We start from the raw sequence: 19,488 nt of genomic DNA on the forward strand, positions 1-19,488 counted from the left end.
ACTTAATGATATGTTTACTTATCATAATATCATGTTAACTATATATATAACCATATATATGTCATCATATAGTTTTTACAAGTTTTAACGTTCGTGAATCACCGGTCAACTTGGGTGGTCAATTGTCTATATGAAACCTATTTCAATTAATCAAGTCTTAACAAGTTTGATTGCTTAATATGTTGGAAACACTTAATCATGTAAATAACAATTTCATTTAATATATATATAAACATGGAAAAGTTCGGGTCACTACAGTACCTACCAGTTAAATAAATTTCGTCCCGAAATTTTAAGCAGTTGGAGGTGTTGACGTATCTTCTGGAAATAAATGCGGGTATTTCTTCTTCATTTTATCTTCTCGTTCCTAGGTGAACTCGGGTCCTCTACGAGCATTCCATCGAACCTTAACAATTGGTATCTTGTTTTGCTTAAGTCTTTTAACCTCACGATCCATTATTTTGACGGGTTCTTCGACGAATTGAAGTTTTTCGTTGATTTGGATTTCATCTAACGGAATAGTGAGATCTTCTTTAGCAAAACATTTCTTCAAATTCGAGACGTGGAAAGTGTTATGTACAGCCGCGAGTTGTTGAGGTAACTCAAGTCGGTAAGCTACTGGTCCGACACGATCAATAATCTTGAATGGTCCGATATACCTTGGATTTAATTTCCCTCGTTTACCAAATCGAACAACACCTTTCCAAGGTGCAACTTTAAGCATGACCATCTCTCTAATTTCAAATTCTATATCTTTTCTTTTAATGTCAGCGTAGCTCTTTTGTCGACTTTGGGCGGTTTTCAACCGTTGTTGAATTTGGATGATCTTCTCGGTAGTTTCTTGTATTATCTCCGGACCCGTAATCTGTCTATCCCCCACTTTATTCCAACAAATTGGAGACCTGCACTTTCTACCATAAAGTGCTTCAAACGGCGCCATCTCAATGCTTGAATGGTAGCTGTTGTTGTAGGAAAATTCTGCTAACGGTAGATGTCGATCCCAACTGTTTCGGAAATCAATAACACATGCTCGTAGCATGTCTTCAAGCGTTTGTATTGTCCTTTCGCTCTGCCCATCAGTTTGTGGATGATAGGCAGTACTCATGTCTAGACGAGTTCCTAATGCTTGCTGTAATGTCTGCCAGAATCTTGAAATAAATCTGCCATCCCTATCAGAGATAATAGAGATTGGTATTCCATGTCTGGAGACAACTTCCTTCAAATACAGTCGTGCTAACTTCTCCATCTTGTCATCTTCTCTTATTGGCAGGAAGTGTGCTGATTTGGTGAGACGATCAACTATTACCCAAATAGTATCAAAACCACTTGCAGTCCTCGGCAATTTAGTGATGAAATCCATGGTAATGTTTTCCCATTTCCATTCCGGGATTTCGAGTTGTTGAAGTAGACCTGATGGTTTCTGATGCTCAGCTTTGACCTTAGAACACGTCAAACATTCTCCTACGTATTTAGCAACATCGGCTTTCATACCCGGCCACCAAAAATGTTTCTTGAGATCCTTGTACATCTTTCCCGTTCCAGGATGTATTGATTATCTGGTTTTATGAGCTTCTCTAAGTACCATTTCTCTCATATCTCCAAATTTTGGTACCCAAATCCTTTCAGCCCTATACTGGGCTCCGTCTTCCCGAATATTAAGATGCTTCTCCGATCCTTTGGGTATTTCATCCTTTAAATTTCCCTCTTTTAAAACTCCTTGTTGCACCTCCTTTATTTGAGTAGTAAGGTTATTGTGAATCATTATATTCATAGATTTTACTCGAATGGGTTCTCTGTCCTTCCTGCTCAAGGCGTCGGCTACCACATTTGCCTTCCCCGGGTGGTAACGAATCTCAAAGTCGTAATCATTCAATAATTCAATCCACCTACGCTGCCTCATATTCAGTTGTTTCTGATTAAATATGTGTTGAAGACTTTTGTGGTCGGTATATATAATACTTTTGACCCATATAAGTAGTGCCTCCAAGTCTTTAATGCAAAAACAACCGCGCCTAATTCCAAATCATGCGTCGTATAATTTTGTTCGTGAATCTTCAATTGTCTAGATGCATAAGTAATCACCTTCATTCGTTGCATTAATACACAACCGAGACCTTGCTTTGATGCGTCACAATAAATCACAAAATCATCATTCCCTTCAGGCAATGACAATATAGGTGCCGTAGTTAGCTTTTTCTTCAATAACTGAAACGCTTTCTCTTGTTCATCCTTCCATTCAAATTTCTTCCCTTTATGCGTTAATGCAGTAAAGGGTTTTGCTATTCTAGAAAAGTCTTGGATGAACCTTCTGTAGTAACCAGCTAGTCCTAAAAACTGGCGTATGTGTTTCGGAGTTTTTGGGGTTTCCCACTTTTCAACAGTTTCTATCTTTGCCGGATCCACCTTAATACCTTTTTTGTTCACTATGTGACCGAGGAATTGAACTTCTTCCAATCAAAATGCACAATTTGAAAACTTAGCGTACAATTCTTCCTTCCTCAATACTTCTAACACCTTTCTCAAATGTTCACCGTGTTCTTGGTCATTCTTTGAGTAAATAAGTATGTCATCAATGAAAACAATGACAAACTTGTCAAGGTATGGTCCACACACTCGGTTCATAAGGTCCATGAACACAGCTGGTGCATTAGTTAAAACAAATGGCATGACCATAAACTCGTAATGACCGTAATGTGTTCTGAAAGCAGTCTTTGGAATATCATCTTCTTTTACCCGCATTTGATGATACCCAGAACGTAAGTCAATCTTTGAATAAACAGACGAGCCTTGTAGTTGATCAAATAAGTCGTCGATTCTCGGTAGTGGGTAGCGGTTCTTGATGGTAAGTTTGTTCAACTCTCGGTAGTCGATACACAACCTGAATGTACCATCTTTCTTCTTGACAAACAAAACAGGAGCTCCCCACGGTGATGTGCTTGGTCGAATGAAACCACGCTCTAAAAGTTCTTGTAATTGGCTTTGCAGTTCTTTCATCTCGCTAGGTGCGAGTCTGTAAGGAGCACGAGCTATTGGTGCAGCTCCTGGTACAAGATCTATTTGAAATTCAACGGATCGATGTGGGGGTAATCCCGGTAATTCTTTCGAAAATACATCGGGAAATTCTTTTGCGACGGGAACATCATTGATGCTCTTTTCTTCAGTTTGTACTTTCTCGACGTGTGCTAGAACAGCATAGCAACCTTTTCTTATTAGTTTTTGTGCCTTCAAATTACTAATAAGATGTAGCTTCGTGTTGCCCTTTTCTCCGTACACCATTAAGGGTTTTCCTTTTTCTCGTATAATGCGAATTGCATTTTTGTAACAAACGATCCCTGCTTTCACTTCTTTCAACCAGTCCATACCGATTATCACATCAAAACTCCCTAACTCTACTGGTATCAAGTCAATCTTAAATGTTTCGCTAACCAGTTTAATTTCTCGATTCCGACATATATTATCTGCTGAAATTAATTTACCATTTGCTAATTCGAGTAAAAATTTACTATCCAAAGGCGTCAATGGACAATTTAATTTAGCACAAAAATCTCTACTCATATAGCTTCTATCCGCACCCGAATCAAATAAAACGTAAGCAGATTTATTGTCAATAAGAAACGTACCCGTAACAAGCTTCGGGTCTTCCTGTGCCTCTGCCGCATTAATATTGAAAACTCTTCCACGGCCTTGTCCATTCGTGTTCTCCTGGTTCGGGCAATTTCTAATAATGTGGCCCGGTTTTCCACATTTATAACAAACTACATTGGCATAACTTGCTCCGACACTACTTGCTCCGCCATTACTCGTTCCGACACCATTTGTTCCTTTCGTTCTGTTAACCCCTGGTCCATAGACCTCACACTTCGCTGCGCTATGACCATTTCTTTTACACTTGTTTCAAAATTTGGTGCAGAACCCCGAGTGATACTTTTCACACCTTTGGCATAGCTGCTTCTGATTGTTGTTGTTGTTGCGGTTGTTATTGTTATTGGGATGATTGTTGTAGTTGCTGTTGTTATTGTTGTTGTTGTTGTTGTTGGGCCGTTTGTTGTAGTTGCGATTGATGTTGCGATTGTTGGGATAGTTGTTGCGATTATTGTTGTAATTGCTGTTGTTGTTGTATTGGTGATTCTTATCACCGTTTTCCTCCCACTTTCTTTTGACTTGCTTCACATTGGCCTCTTCAGTCGTCTGTTCTTTAATTCTTTCCACAATCTGGTTCACTAGTTTGTGAGCCATTCTACATGCCTGTTGTATGGAGGCGGGCTCGTGTGAACTTATATCTTCTTGGATTCTTTCCGGTAATCCTTTTACAAACGCGTCGATCTTCTCTTCCTCATCTTCGAACGCTCCCGGACACAATAGGCACAATTCTGTGAATCGTCTTTCGTACGTGGTAATATCAAATCCTTGGGTTCGTAACCCTCTAAGTTCTGTCTTGAGCTTATTGACCTCGGTTCTGGGACGGTACTTCTCGTTCATCAAGTGCTTGAATGCTGACCACGGTAGTGCGTAAGCATCATCTTGTCCCACTTGCTCTAGATAGGTATTCCACCATATTAACGCAGAACCTGTGAAGGTATGCGTAGCGTTCTTCAATTTGTCCTCTTCAGTACACTTACTTATGGCAAACACCGATTCGACCTTCTCGGTCCACCGTTTCAATCCGATCGGTCCTACGGTTCCATCAAATTCCAAAGGTTTACAGGCAGTGAATTCTTTGTAGGTGCATCCTACACGATTTCCTGTACTGCTAGATCCAAGGTTATTGTTGGTATGTAGCGCAGCCTGTACTGCGGCTATGTTTGAAGTAAGAAAGGCACGAAATTCCTCTTCGCTCATATTCAAGGTGTGTCGAGTAGTCGGTGCCATTTCCTTCAAAATAGTCAAATGAAACGAGTTAATCATATAGAATATCAAGAGTAGTCAATAGTATTTCGTAGCGTAATATGAACTTATTTATAAAAGCTCTTTCTTCATATTAGCGTTTTATACTCTTTAATTCGGGTAGTACCTACCCGTTAAGTTCATACTTAGTAGCTAACATACTATTTCAATTACTACAATTCTATATGAAAAACTAATCACAAAAAAAAAAATATCATATTCAAACCTTTATACAATAACTTGCAAACTTACAATACCGCTATTTTACATATAGCATGAAATATAGCACATAAAACTTTGATACAAAGTAGTTGCGAAGATAATTCTAGTTAATAAATAAGACGTTCAGCAAAGGCAACAAAGACACGTAATTCATACGTCCAGAAACAAGTCATGCATTCTGGTTTTACTATTACCACTTCCCATCCTTGGTCTTGTGGAACGTAACCGTTGTGACCGATAGTATGACAACGTGTTGTAACGTCGTCAAAAGGATGAAGGTTACGTAATGACCAACAGTCTCGTAATAACCTAAAAACCTCATTTCTTACCCCAATTACCGACTCCGTCACTTGTGGGAATGTTTTATTTAATAGTTGTAGCCCGATGTTCTTGTTCTCACTTTGGTGAGAAGCGAACATTACTAACCCGTAAGCATAACATGCTTCTTTATGTTGCATGTTAGCCGCTTTTTCTAAATCACGAAGTCCTATATTCGGATATATTGAGTCAAAATAATTTCTTAACCCGTTGCGTAAAATAGCATTTGGGTTCCCCACAATATATGCGTCAAAGTAAACACATCGTAACTTATGGGTTTCCCAATGTGATATCCCCCATCTTTCAAACGAAAGCCTTTTATAAACCAAGGCATTCTTGGAACGTTCTTCGAATGTCTTACAAACTGATTTTGCCATAAATAGTTGTGCCGAGGAATTCTGACCGACTCTAGACAAGATTTCATCAATCATGTCTCCGGGTAAGTCTTCTAAAATATTGGGTTGTCTATCCATTTTGTGTTTTTATACTGTAAAATAGACAAGAGTTAGATTCATAAAAGACACTTATTAATACAAGAAATTTTTACATATATCGTAAAGCATAAGCACACTATATTACATATATTACACCGCACAAATACAACTATCTTATTCCGACTCACTTGTTTCTTCTTTTTCGAACTTGGTTCTTTTTGCTAATTTTTTAGGGATATATGATGTTCCCCTAATACGAGCCGTCGTTTTCCACATTGGTCTAGAAAAACCTGGTGGTTTAGAGGTTCCCGGGTTATTGTTACAACTTAAGAAATACGGGTGTTGACGATACATATAAAGTTCATCGGGGTTGGAATCAGATTTCTCTATTTTTATGCCCTTTCCCTTATTATTCTCTTTTGCCTTTTTAAATTCAGTTGGGGTAATTTCTATAACATCATCGGAATCCTCGTCGGGATCCGATTCATCGGAGAATTGGTAATCCTCCAAATATTTTGCTTCCTTGGCGGAAACACCGTAGACCATAATTAACCTTGGTCGGTTGGTTAAGGATTTTCTTTTACTTAACCGTTTTATTATTTCCCCCACCGGTTCTATTTCTTCTTCCGGTTCCTCCTCCTCCGGTTCCGATTCTTCTTCCGGTTCCGATTCGGGAACTTGTGAATCAGTCCACGAATCATTCCAATTTACATTTGACTCTTCATTATTATTAGGTGAGTCAATGGGACTTGTTCTAGAGGTAGACATCTATCACATAATATCAAACGCGTTAAGAGATTAATATATCACATAATATTCACATGTTAAAAATATATAGTTTCCAACAAAATTTGTTAAGCAATCATTTTTCAAGTAAACACGGTCGAAGTCCAGACTCACTAATGCATCCTAACAAACTCGATAAGACACACTAATGCAAAATTCTGGTTCTCAAAGACCAACGCTCGGATACCAACTGAAATGTCCCGTTCTTATTGATTAAAAACGTTCCATATTAATTGATTTCGTTGCGAGGTTTTGACCTCTATATGAGACGTTTTTTCAAAGACTGCATTCATTTTTAAAACAAACCATAACCTTTATTTCATAAATAAAGGTTTAAAAAGCTTTACGTAGATTATCAAATAATGATAATCTAAAATATCCTGTTTATACACGATCATTACATAATGGTTTACAATACAAATATGTTACATCGAAATCAGTTTCTTGAATGCAGTTTTTACACAATATCATACAAACATGGACTCCAAATCTTGTCCTTATTTTAGTATGCAATAGCAGAAGCTCTTAGTATTCACCTGAGAATAAACATGCTTTAAACGTCAACAAAAATGTTGGTGAGTTATAGGTTTAACCTATATATATATATCAAATCGTAACAATAGACCACAAGATTTCATATTTCAATACACATCCCATACATAGAGATAAAAATCATTCATATGGTGAACACCTGGTAACCGACATTAACAAGATGCATATATAAGAATATCTCCATCATTCCGGGACACCCTTCGGATATGATATAAATTTCGAAGTACTAAAGCATCCGGTACTTTGGATGGGGTTTGTTAGGCCCAATAGATCTATCTTTAGGATTCGCGTCAATTAGGGTGTCTGTTCCCTAATTCTTAGATTACCAGACTTAATAAAAAGGGGCATATTCGATTTCGATAATTCAACCATAGAATGTAGTTTCATGTACTTGTGTCTATTTTGTAAATCATTTATAAAACCTGCATGTATTCTCATCCCAAAAATATTAGATTTTAAAAGTGGGACTATAACTCACTTTCACAGATTTTTACTTCGTCGGGAAGTAAGACTTGGCCACTGGTTGATTCACGAACCTATAAAAATATATACGTATATATCAAAGTATGTTCAAAATATATTTACAATACTTTTAATATATTTTGATGTTTTAAGTTTATTAAGTCAGCTGTCCTCGTTAGTAACCTACAACTAGTTGTCCACAGTTAGATGTACAGAAATAAATCGATAAATATTATCTTAAATTAATCCACGACCCAGTGTATACGTATCTCAGTATTGATCATAACTCAAACTATATATATATTTTGGAATCAACCTCAACCCTGTATAGCTAACTCCAACATTCACATATAGAGTGTCTATGGTTGTTCCGCAATATATATATAGATGGGTCGACATGATAGGTCGAAACATTGTATACGTGTCTATGGTATCTCAAGATTACATAATATACAATATAAGTTGATTAGGTTATGGTTGGAATAGATTTATTACTAACTTTCACGTAGGTAAAATGAGTAGTTTTTATCAATCTTGTTTTACTCGCCATTTATTCGTTTCTAATCCATTTTGGGTGATTCCAGTGGCCACGGTTTCGTATTGAACTTAACTTTATGAATCTAAATAGAAAAAGTATAAGTTTATAGTCAGAAATACAAGTTACATGTAGTTTTTGAAAGAGGTAGTCATTTCCGTTGAAAAAAACGACATCTTGATGACCATTTTGAAAAACATACTTTCACTTTGAGTTTAACCATGATTTTTGGATATAGTTTCATGTTCATAAGAAAAATCATTTTTCCAGAAGTATAGCTTTTAAATCAAAGTTCTTCTTAGCTTTTAATTATCCCAACCAAAACAGCCCCCGGTTTTACTACGACCGTGTATATCCAGTTTTATGGTGTTTATCGTGTTTTCGAGTTTTAAATCATTAAGTTAGAATATCATATAGATATAGAATATGTGTTTAGTTGATTTTAAAAGTCTAGTTAGAAGGATTAACTTTATTTGCGAACAAGTTTAGAATTAACTAAACTATGTTTTAGTGATTACAAGTTTATAACGTTGAATAAGACAGCTTTTTATGTATGAATCGAATGATGTTATGAACATCATTACTACCTCAAGTTCCTTGGATAAACCTACTGGAAATGAGAAAAATGGATCTAGCTTCAAAGGATCCTTGGATGGCTTGAAAGTTCTTGAAGCAGAATCATGACACGAAAACAATTTCAAGTAAGATTTCCACTCGAAATAAGATTGTTATAGTTATAGAAATTGAATTAAAGTTTGAATATGATTATTACCTTGTATTAGAAAGATAACCTACTGTAAGTAACAAAGGTTTCTTGATCTTGAATGATTACTTGGAATGGATTTAGAAAACTTGGAAGTAAACTTGCAATCTTGGAAGTATTCTTGATTTTATGAAACTAGAACTTTTGGAATTTATGAAGAACACTTAGAACTTGAAGATACAACTTGAGAGAGATCAATTAGATTAATAAAATTGAAGAATGAAAGTGTTTGTAGGTGTTTTTGGTCGTTGGTGTATGGATTAGATATAAAGGATATGTAATTTTGTTTTCATGTAAATAAGTCATGAATGATTACTCATATTTTTGTAATTTTATGAGATATTTCATGCTAGTTGCTAAATGATGGTTCCCACATGTGTTAGGTGACTTACATGGGCTACTAAGAGCTGATCATTGGAGTGTATATACCAATAGTATATACATCTAAAATCTGTGTATTGTACGAGTACGAATACGGGTGCATACGAGTAGATTTGTTGATGAAACTGAACGAGGATGTAATTGTAAGCATTTTTTGTTAAGTAGAAGTATTTTGATAAGTGTCTTGAAGTCTTTCAAAAGTGTATGAATACATATTAAAACACTACATGTATATACATTTTAACTAAGTCGTTAAGTCATCGTTAGTCGTTACATGTAAATGTTGTTTTGAAATCTTTAGGTTAACGATCTTATTAAATGTTGTTAACCCATTGTTTATTATATCAAATGAGATGGTAAATTGTTATATTATCATGATATTATGATATATAATATATCTTAGTATGATATATATACAGTTAAATGTCGTTACAACGATAATCGTTACATATATGTCTCGTTTCGAAATCATTAAGTTAGTAGTCTTATTTTTACATATGTAGTTCATTATTAATATACTTAATGATATGTTTACTTATCATAATATCATGTTAACTATATATATAACCATATATATGTCATCATATAGTTTTTACAAGTTTTAACGTTCGTGAATCACCGGTCAACTTGGGTGGTCAATTGTCTATATGAAACCTATTTCAATTAATCAAGTCTTAACAAGTTTGATTGCTTAATATGTTGGAAACACTTAATCATGTAAATAATAATTTCATTTAATATATATATATAAACATGGAAAAGTTCGGGTCACTACACCGGTAGTGTCATAGCATTACGTATGGTGTGAACCAAGGAGCCGGTAGCACCATGACGTGTGTATGGTTAACCATATAGTTTGTGTATGTGTTGTAGTGTAGCATATTATGTTTTGGAGTATATGCTATTGTTTATGCTAGTTGCGGTAATGGAGGTTATTAGCTTTTTACTTGGAGTTCGTATGCTAATATTATATTGCTAGCATGTTTGTGGTGTATGAGTAGGTGATTGAAAATAGGTATATTATATATGCATGTGTATACTTATTGCACTCACTAAGCGTTAGCTTACCCCTCTCGTTGTTTACTTTTTAGATGCAGGTGTGGAGAAAGGGAAGGGGGTTGTTGGGCACTAGTTTCCCTTGTTGGATGCTTGTTGAAGCTTTTGGAAGTCGACCTGGCGTTTTGGGTAGTTTAGCCCCAAACCATGCTCGGGTGTTGTTTGGATTAAAACTATCATGTTAATGGGTCGAACTTACATTACATTTGATTAAGGGCCTTCGTGCCTTCTTTGTAAACATTAAACTTGTTGTATTGTTTTAAACGGGTTGTATGGAACGTTTCACGTTATGTAACCATTTAATTAGGCGTTAATGGTTTATTAATTTTTTTAAAAAAAATTCGTGTTGAATACGGGTTGGGTTGTTTCATTTATTGATCAAAAGTTGGTTCAAAGTGAATCCTTCATATTGGTGCAAAATTGACCAAGATTTAGCCTTAAAAGTGAGCCAAAGTGCAAAACAAGGAAATAGTGCAGCAAAACAAGTAAATGCGGTGCACCAGTCATCAATTGCGGCGCACCTAGTGGACCAACCAAAATTGCGGCGAACCAAAAGGGCATATGCGCCGCACCTAGTGGTTTCTTGACCCTCTTATCGACAATGAATTCGATCTTATGAAAATGTGGCGCAGCAGTTCCTGAATGCGGCTCACCTTCCCCACGGAGAATGCATCGCATCTCAAAAGGGATGCGGCGCACCGCTACAAAAGCAGAAAATGAGGCGCAACTACTATCAAATGCGTCGCACCATTGCTGATTGTTGTCCAGTTTTTGTCTACTTTAAAGATAAAGAGATAAGGTTTGGATCAATGAGCTAAAGTTTTTACATCTCGAATTTCACCCAAAAATCATCATCTTCATCATAGATCAAGGATTGAAGGTGCAATTTGTAGCTAGCTCAAGGATTCACTTGGTTTTGTGAAGATCTTCATCTTCTATATCATTTCTAGTTTTTTTTTCAATTTCAATTTTGGTACAATCTTATCTAATTTGAAATAATGTTGTTTTTTTTGCGTAATTCATAGTTTGATTTGTGGTATTCTAGCCATGCTTGGCTAGATCTCTAATGTTTGCTTGTTTGTGAACCTCTATTGTATTGATTTGCCCTAAATTTATGATAATTGATGTTTGAATGAAATAATGAGTATTATTGTTAAGCTTGATTGATAACCCACTACTATATTAGTTTCAAACTTTCTTTGATCATATAATTTGTTAACCATTGCTTAGTGATTTGAATTGGGATTCAATTTATAATTCAACACTAATAAGTTATCTAAATTAATAAGTTAGGGATTTCAAATGATTGTTTCTCTAAATTGATTGGTGTTCCAAGGGCTTTTAGTTAAAATTATGTGAGTGTTAGTCATTCCAAGTGATCGTCGTGATTAAAAGGTTTTATGCGAGTTTAATCCAAGGTCAAGGTCTTAACGATTTCTCAACGTAACTTGCTTATGTAAGGGAATTTACGTGAGTTCATAACCTTAACTGATCAAGGTTTAGTGGTGACACTAGACTTATAATAGTTCAACATCATTGTGCAACAAAGGGGTAAAAGGGAAATCCAATACTTAAAGTTGATCAAACAAGTGGACACGTTTTAGTTAATTGTTATCTTTCGCTTATTTTACTTTGCTAGTTATAAGTTTAGTTTAAATTCTAAAATCACTACAAAACCCCCCCTTTCTTATGATAATTATTATTTTTCGATAATCCAATTTAAAACACGCTCTCTGTGAAACGAACTTGTGGAATACTTGCTTGTTGTTATGATGATCGGGTTACATTTTCCCGTGATTTGTGTGTCTATTTCTTAATTGTTTTACTAGTGTGTATTTGACAACACATCAGAGGACCACTTAATAATTACATTCGTGATGTAAGTGGTGATGAAGGGTTTGGTCATTTGAAAGGAATTGGATCCCTTGCAAAGATGATGGTTAAAACAAACAAGAGTATAATATATTCAAAGGTTTATCTTATTTTGAAACTTGCGTTAATTTTGCCCGTTGGAACATCTACAGTGGAACGTGCCTTTTTCAACAATGAAGTTAATAAAGAACGATTTGCGAAACAAAATGGGAGATCAATTTATAAATGATTGTATACTTTCATATATTGAGAAAGATGTGTTAAATGGTATAAGTAATAATGCAATTATGGATGAATTTTATCGTATAAAGCCTCGTAGACAAAAGTGAAACGTTGCAGTTACTATTTTGAAGATTGAAATATATGTTAATTTTATAAAAACTTTGATTTCTAATAATATTACCTAACTTTTGTTATTTGTTTGTACTTTTGTCGCAATAAAACCCGGCACAACCCGAACACATTAAATTTTAGTTCAAGCAAGTTATCCAATAAACTTTTTAAGGACCCCATTGAGTTCGAATCCTAGATTCGCCAGTGATCACGTGATATAGCCTTACCAGACGTACGTCATTAATTATCTTTATTGAAAAATTTGATTACTTACTTTATCTTTTTAGGTTATTTGCCTTTGAATTTAAAGTATGTAGAGTTGACGATTCCATATGAATTCACGATCTTTTTATTCATGGATCTGATCTTCACATATTGTTATATTAAACTAGTTAATCACTCCGCATATGAAATATGGAAATAGTGGAAATGCATATATGGAAGGAATATCTTCTTTCTTTTCTTTATTTTGTTTAATTAATGAACTAAATTAAATCTGATATAATATTCGTAACTAATTTTAATCAATGGTATGATAAATCCACCCAAACTTTTAATAAATTTGCATTATTTATATGTACTTGTACAATATTATTAATATTTGATACATATAATTTTAGAAGATATGTCAATTTAGTTGGTGTAAATTCACCTCCAAAATTACACTAGACAATTAATGCAAACAACCAAAAATCACCTCATCATATGTCATAGGTAGTATAATTACATACGATAGTGGAATATAAGGGTATATTTTTCAACTAGCTTATAAGAACTTATATGAATATGAATTTAAGCTTATTCATTTATTCAAATTCCAAAGTTATAATTGTTGTTCGATAGATGATAAAAGATAGCCATATAACTTACATAAATAATAAGATCTTAAAAACATATTGTAAACTAACTTTTGAATAAAGTAGAACTTATAAAATTAAAATTACTAATGAAAAATCATTTACATATTACCTTACATTTTATATGTGTGTCATTATATTAATATACAAATACACCAATAATGTTTATTGCTCAAACTACTTTAATAAAGACATACTAGAAAAACAAGTTCCCGCATTGAACAATAAGCTACAGCTTGCAGCTTTAGCTTTCTACTATACATCCCATTATTTTTTTTAAACACACCCCATTATTATTATCATCATTATCTGTTAGAAAGAGATGATCGCCTGGACGTTGGGAGATACAAATTTGAGAGAAAATAACTCTATTACTTACAAGAATAGATTTACAGAGTATTACAAAACTTTTAAAAAAACTCTCAAACTCACACACACTCTCTAGGTTGTGATTACACTTCTCTGAGTGATTTTGGGATGATTTACAATGAAAGTTTGCATCTCTATTTATAGCAAAAATTCTATGGCGGTGAATGGTGTGAACGAGGAAGGTTGGCGGAAGTTGGCGACCGACATCGTGTTCAAGTTTGCTTCTTCTTCATGAGTTGTTCAAAGATGTCTTACTTTGAACATCTAGAAAGTTTAGGCTGGAAACCACTGGAAACCATCAATTCTCCCCCTCTAGCCAAATCCACGAACATTCCAGTTATGTCTCTGCATAACTCCAACTTCTCTCGAGTCACCACCTTTGTTAACATATCCGCATGATTCTCCTTTGTATGGATCTTCACTAGTCTCAACAGTTGTCGATCAATTACCTCGCGTATCCAATGATAGCGAATATCAATATGTTTTGTACAGGAATGGTACATGGAGTTCTTGCTCAAATCTAGAGCACTCTGACTGTCACAATATACCTTGTACTCCTTTTGCTTGATTTCAAATTCTTGAAGATAACGCTTTAACCACAACATTTCTTTTCTAGCTTCTGCGGCAGCAATATACTCTGCTTCAGTTGTGGATAATGCAACACACTTCTGTAGTCTTGACTGCCATGAAACAGCTCCTCATGCAAAAGTGTAAATGAATCCTGAAGTAGATTTCCTACTATCAGGATCTCCGGCCATATCCGCATCTGTATAGCCTTCCAAGATTGGATCAGCTCCCCCGTAATAAAGACATAGATTCTTTTTACCTTTAAGATATCTGAGAATCCATTTTACCGCATTCCAATGCTCTTTCCCGGGGTTGGAGAGAAAACGACTCACCGTTCCCACTGCATGAGCAATATCGGGCCTTGTACACACCATCGCATACATCAAACTTCCAATTGCTGAAGAATATGGTACTGAAGACATTTCTCTTCCTTGGATGAGGGACAATAACTCTTGCTTAACTTGAAATGGTTGGCTAATGAAATGATAACAGGTTTAGCATTGCTCATATTGAAACGTGAAAGCACTCGTTCAATATACTTCTCCTGAGATAGCCATAACCTTGTATTCTTCCTATCTCGAGTTATCTGCATTCCCAAAATTTGTTGAGCTTGACCTAAGTCTTTCATGTCAAAAGACTTAGAGAGTTTTTTCTTCAGCTGGTTGATCTTCGTTGCGTCTTTCCCTACGATCAAAATATCATCTACATATAGTAGAAGAGCAACGAAATTTCCTTCAGAAAACTTCTGAATGTAGACACACTCATCTGCTGTAGTTTTCTTGTACCCTTGACTCACCATGCACGAGTCAAACTTCTTGTACCACTGCCTAGGTGCCTGCTTCAAACCATATAAACTTTTCTTCAGCTTGCATACGAGGTTATCTCCTGAAACCTCAAAACCTTCCGGCTGCTCCATGTAAATGTCTTCATGTAAATCTCCATGAAGAAAAGCTGTCTTTACATCCATCTATTCAAGCTCCAAGTTCATACTTGCGACCAATCCAAGTATGACTCTAATTGAAGTCATCTTGACTACTGGTGAAAATATCTCGTCAAAATCAATCCCTTTCTTCTGTTGGAATCCTTTGACTACAAGTCGTGCTTTGTATTTCACCACTTTTCCACTACCATCCTTTTTCAGCTTGAACACCCATTTACTTTTCAGTGCCTTCTTCCCGCGTGGAAGTTCTACAATCTCATAAGTTTGATTTTTCTACAGAGAATCCATCTCATCCTGCATTGCGAGTAACCATTTTTCTTTGTCCTTATGAGATGCTGCTTCTTGAAAACTCTCTGGTTCTCCATCTTTAGTAAGTAGAAGGTATTCGGATTCTGGATATCTACTCGATGGAATCCGGCTTCGTTCAGATCTACGAACTTCTAGAATATTCTGAGGAGATCCACCATCATCATGGCGTTGTGATGGTTCTGGAACATCTAGGAAATGGGGTTGTGGCTCCCCTTGCTCAGCACCGTCATTTTCCTCATTATCTTCTACTTCTGGCATTTCTTCTTGCACTGAAAATTTATTTCTCATGAATGATTCCGTTGTTGCCTCTGGCACCTGAGCAGCAACATTTGTCTTCTGAGATATTGTTGGCTTTTCAATATTTTCTATTGTCTGGCTTTAATGGAACACCACGTCCCTACTTCTGATCACCTTTTTTCTCCTTTGGATCCCATAATCTGTATCTAAAATCTTCATCTCCATAGCCTATGAATATACATGGAGTGGTTCTTGCATCCAGCTTCTGCCTGAGCTCCTTGAATACATGTGCGTATGCCAAACATCAAAATATTCTTAAGTGAGAGTATGATGGATCCTTTCCAGACCAAAGTTTCTCCGGAACTTCAAAATTCAGTGGTACTGATGGAGATCGGTTGATCAAGTAACATGCGGCTCTGACTGCTTCTCCCCAGAATGGCTTTGGCAGCTTTGCCATACTGAGCATGCTCCGAACACGTTCCATGATTGTTCGGTTCATTCTTTCTGCTATACCATTGTGTTGAGGGGTACGTGGAACTGTCTTCTCATGTTGGATGCCATATGATCTGCAATAGGCGTCGAACTGCCCGGAAGAGTATTCACCGCCGTTGTCAGATCGAAGACACTTTAACTTCTTTCCTGTCTCACGTTCTACCATGACATGGAACTATTTAAAGTAATCGAAAACCTGGTCCTTCGTCCGCAAGAAATATACCCACACCTTTTGAGAAGCATCATCGATAAACGTTAGAAAGTATCGGTTGCCGTCAATTGATTCAACCTCCAAGGGACCGCAAACATCAGAGTGTACCAGACTGAGTAACTCTGATCTTCTCGTTGAAGAGGAATTAAACGAGACTCTATGCTGCTTACCAAACAGACAATGATTGCAAGGATCTAGTGCAGCGTCCTTGTCTACATTGATAAGCTCCTTCTTTATTAGGGTAGACAACCCTTTCTCACTCATGTGACCGAGTCTCTGGTGCCATAAATTTTGTGAAGCCCCCTTTTTTGCAACATTAATGCTGTCTGTGCAGATTTTCACATGAGTCTTGTACAGTGTGCCACAAATGTGTCCTCGAGCGACTATCATAACGCCTCTTGACAATATCCATGTGCCTCTACTGAAATGACTATTATAGCCTTGTTTGTCGAGAGCTACCCCAGAAAGTAAATTCAGTCGAAGATCTGGCACATGACGGACATCCTTCAGAGTGATTGTGCTCCCGGAACTTGTCTTTATCTTGACAACACCAATTCCGACAATATCAGCGGAACTGGAATTTCCCATCTTCACAGCTCCATAGTCACCAGCTTTGTATGTTGTGAAGTATTCCTTGTATGGAGTCACGTGGTAGGAAGCTGCAGTATCTACCACCCATTCCGTGTCTTCTCGTGAGACGTAAAGGCATGTCTCATCATGGGTTGAACAATAAGCTACATCACCAGTGATAGTAACTAATGTTTCTCCACCCTTATTCTTCGGCTGTGAACTGCTTTGACTTTGTTCCTCTTTCAATCGGTAGCAGTTCTTCTTCATATGTCCCTCTAATCCACAATGATGGCATTTATATGTTGGTTTTCTGCCATCAGCTGACCTGCCCCTGCTCTTGCTTCTGCCTCTCCATTTATTTTTGCTACTCAATCGCTGTCTCCCCCCATTCTCTGTGACAAAGGCATGGGTCTGATCTATGCCCATGTCCTTTCTCCTTGCCTCTTCACTGAATAGGGCATCCTTGACCATTGACATGGTAAGTTTGCCATTCGGGGCCGAGTTGCTGAGTGTTACTACCAGCGTTTCCCAACTATCGGGAAGAGAACTAAGTAGCAATAGCGCCTGAACTTCATCGCCAAGCGGCATCTCTACAGACGATAATTGGTTGACCAAGCTCTGGAACTCACTGGTATGCTCGGCAACTGAAGTTCCACTTTTGAGCTTCATGTTGACTAAACGCCTCATCAGCAGGGCTTTATTCCGAGCAGTCTTGGCCTAGTACATGTCCTCCAACTTTTTCCAGAGGACATATGCGTCTGTCTCTTGTGCAACATGGTGGAAGAAACTATGATCAATCCATTGACGGATCTGACCAATAGTTTTTCGGTTTGATTTCTTCCACTCTTTCTCTTTGGCAGAATCAGGGTTTATACCCTTCAATTCAATATGATCGAACAAATCCTTACAGTTGAGGAGATCTTCCATCCGAGGTTTCCACAGCGTGTAGTTTGTGGTTGTGAGCATAATCATAGCTCCGGAAGATGATGTTGACTCTTCTGTGGACATTATCACCTTACAAATAATTTTTCAACACAAACGGGGTTGAATTGTAGAAAACAAAGATCACCGTTACGTCCAGAACGGTTGAAAATGGTGGAATAGACACTTCGCGGCTTAAATTCCACTTACAGGGTAAAATTATAATTTTTATAAACTTCAGGGACCAAAAATGAAATTTTGAAAATTTTAGGGACCAAATTGTAAAATTTAGAATTGCTACAGTATTGCTATAGGAACTTGCTACAGTACTGCTACAGGAACTTGCTACAGTGCCACCAGCTGCTACAGTGAATTGCTACATGACTTTCTTCTCCGGCGAAAATTCCGGCACCGGTCGTCTTCTCCGGCGAGATTCCGGCGAGTTGACCAAACCGCGTTTTCTGGGCTCGTTATAACTCCATTTAAGTCACCGTTTTTTGCGTTGGACTCGGTTCGACGAATCCAATGGTACACTCAAAATAGGATTTTGAGAAAACTTCAGAAGACCCAAAAAAACTCAACCAACGTCTCTAACCAAGCTCTTGATACCACTTGTTAAGAAGAGAGGATCGCCTGGACGTTGGGAGATACAAATTTGAGAGAAAATAACTCTATTACTTACAAGAATAGATTTACAGAGTATTACAAAACTTTTTTAAAAAAAAACTCTCAAACTCACACACACTCTCTAGGTTGTGATTACACTTCTCTGAGTGATTTTGGGATGATTTACAATGAAAGTTTGCATCTCTATTTATAACAAAAATTCTATGGCGGTGAATGGTGTGAACGAGGAAGGTTGGCGGAAGTTGGCGGCCGACATCGTGTTCAAGTTTGCTTCTTCTTCATGAGTTGTTCAAAGATGTCTTACTTTGAACATCTAGAAAGATTAGGCTGAAAACACTGGAAACCATCATTATCATTATTATTATTATTATTATTATTATTATTATTATTATTATTATTATTATTATTATTATTATTATTATTATTATTATTATTATTATTATTATTATTATTATTATTATTATTATAAGGCCACTCCCTATCGTAACTAAACTATTCATCCTCTTAACCTTCCACATCAGCGCCACATCAACACCAATATCATATAACTAACTCATAACTAAACACTCCCTATCATGGCTAAAACAATACTCCTCTTAATATACAACATACAAGCAATAAAGCATCAAGTCCAACAATAAAAAGCACTGGGACCCGCAATTCCTATAACTCTTCCGTTAAATCTATGGTGAAAGCGGGTAACTAACGTGGGTAACTAAGTGGTGCCTATGGTAAGTTACGGGTAATGAGCGGGTAATGGGCGGGTAACTAACCATAGGGGGTGGTCTAA

Source organism: Rutidosis leptorrhynchoides, chromosome 1, assembly GCF_046630445.1.
Source record: "Rutidosis leptorrhynchoides isolate AG116_Rl617_1_P2 chromosome 1, CSIRO_AGI_Rlap_v1, whole genome shotgun sequence".
Lineage (NCBI taxonomy): Eukaryota > Viridiplantae > Streptophyta > Magnoliopsida > Asterales > Asteraceae > Rutidosis > Rutidosis leptorrhynchoides.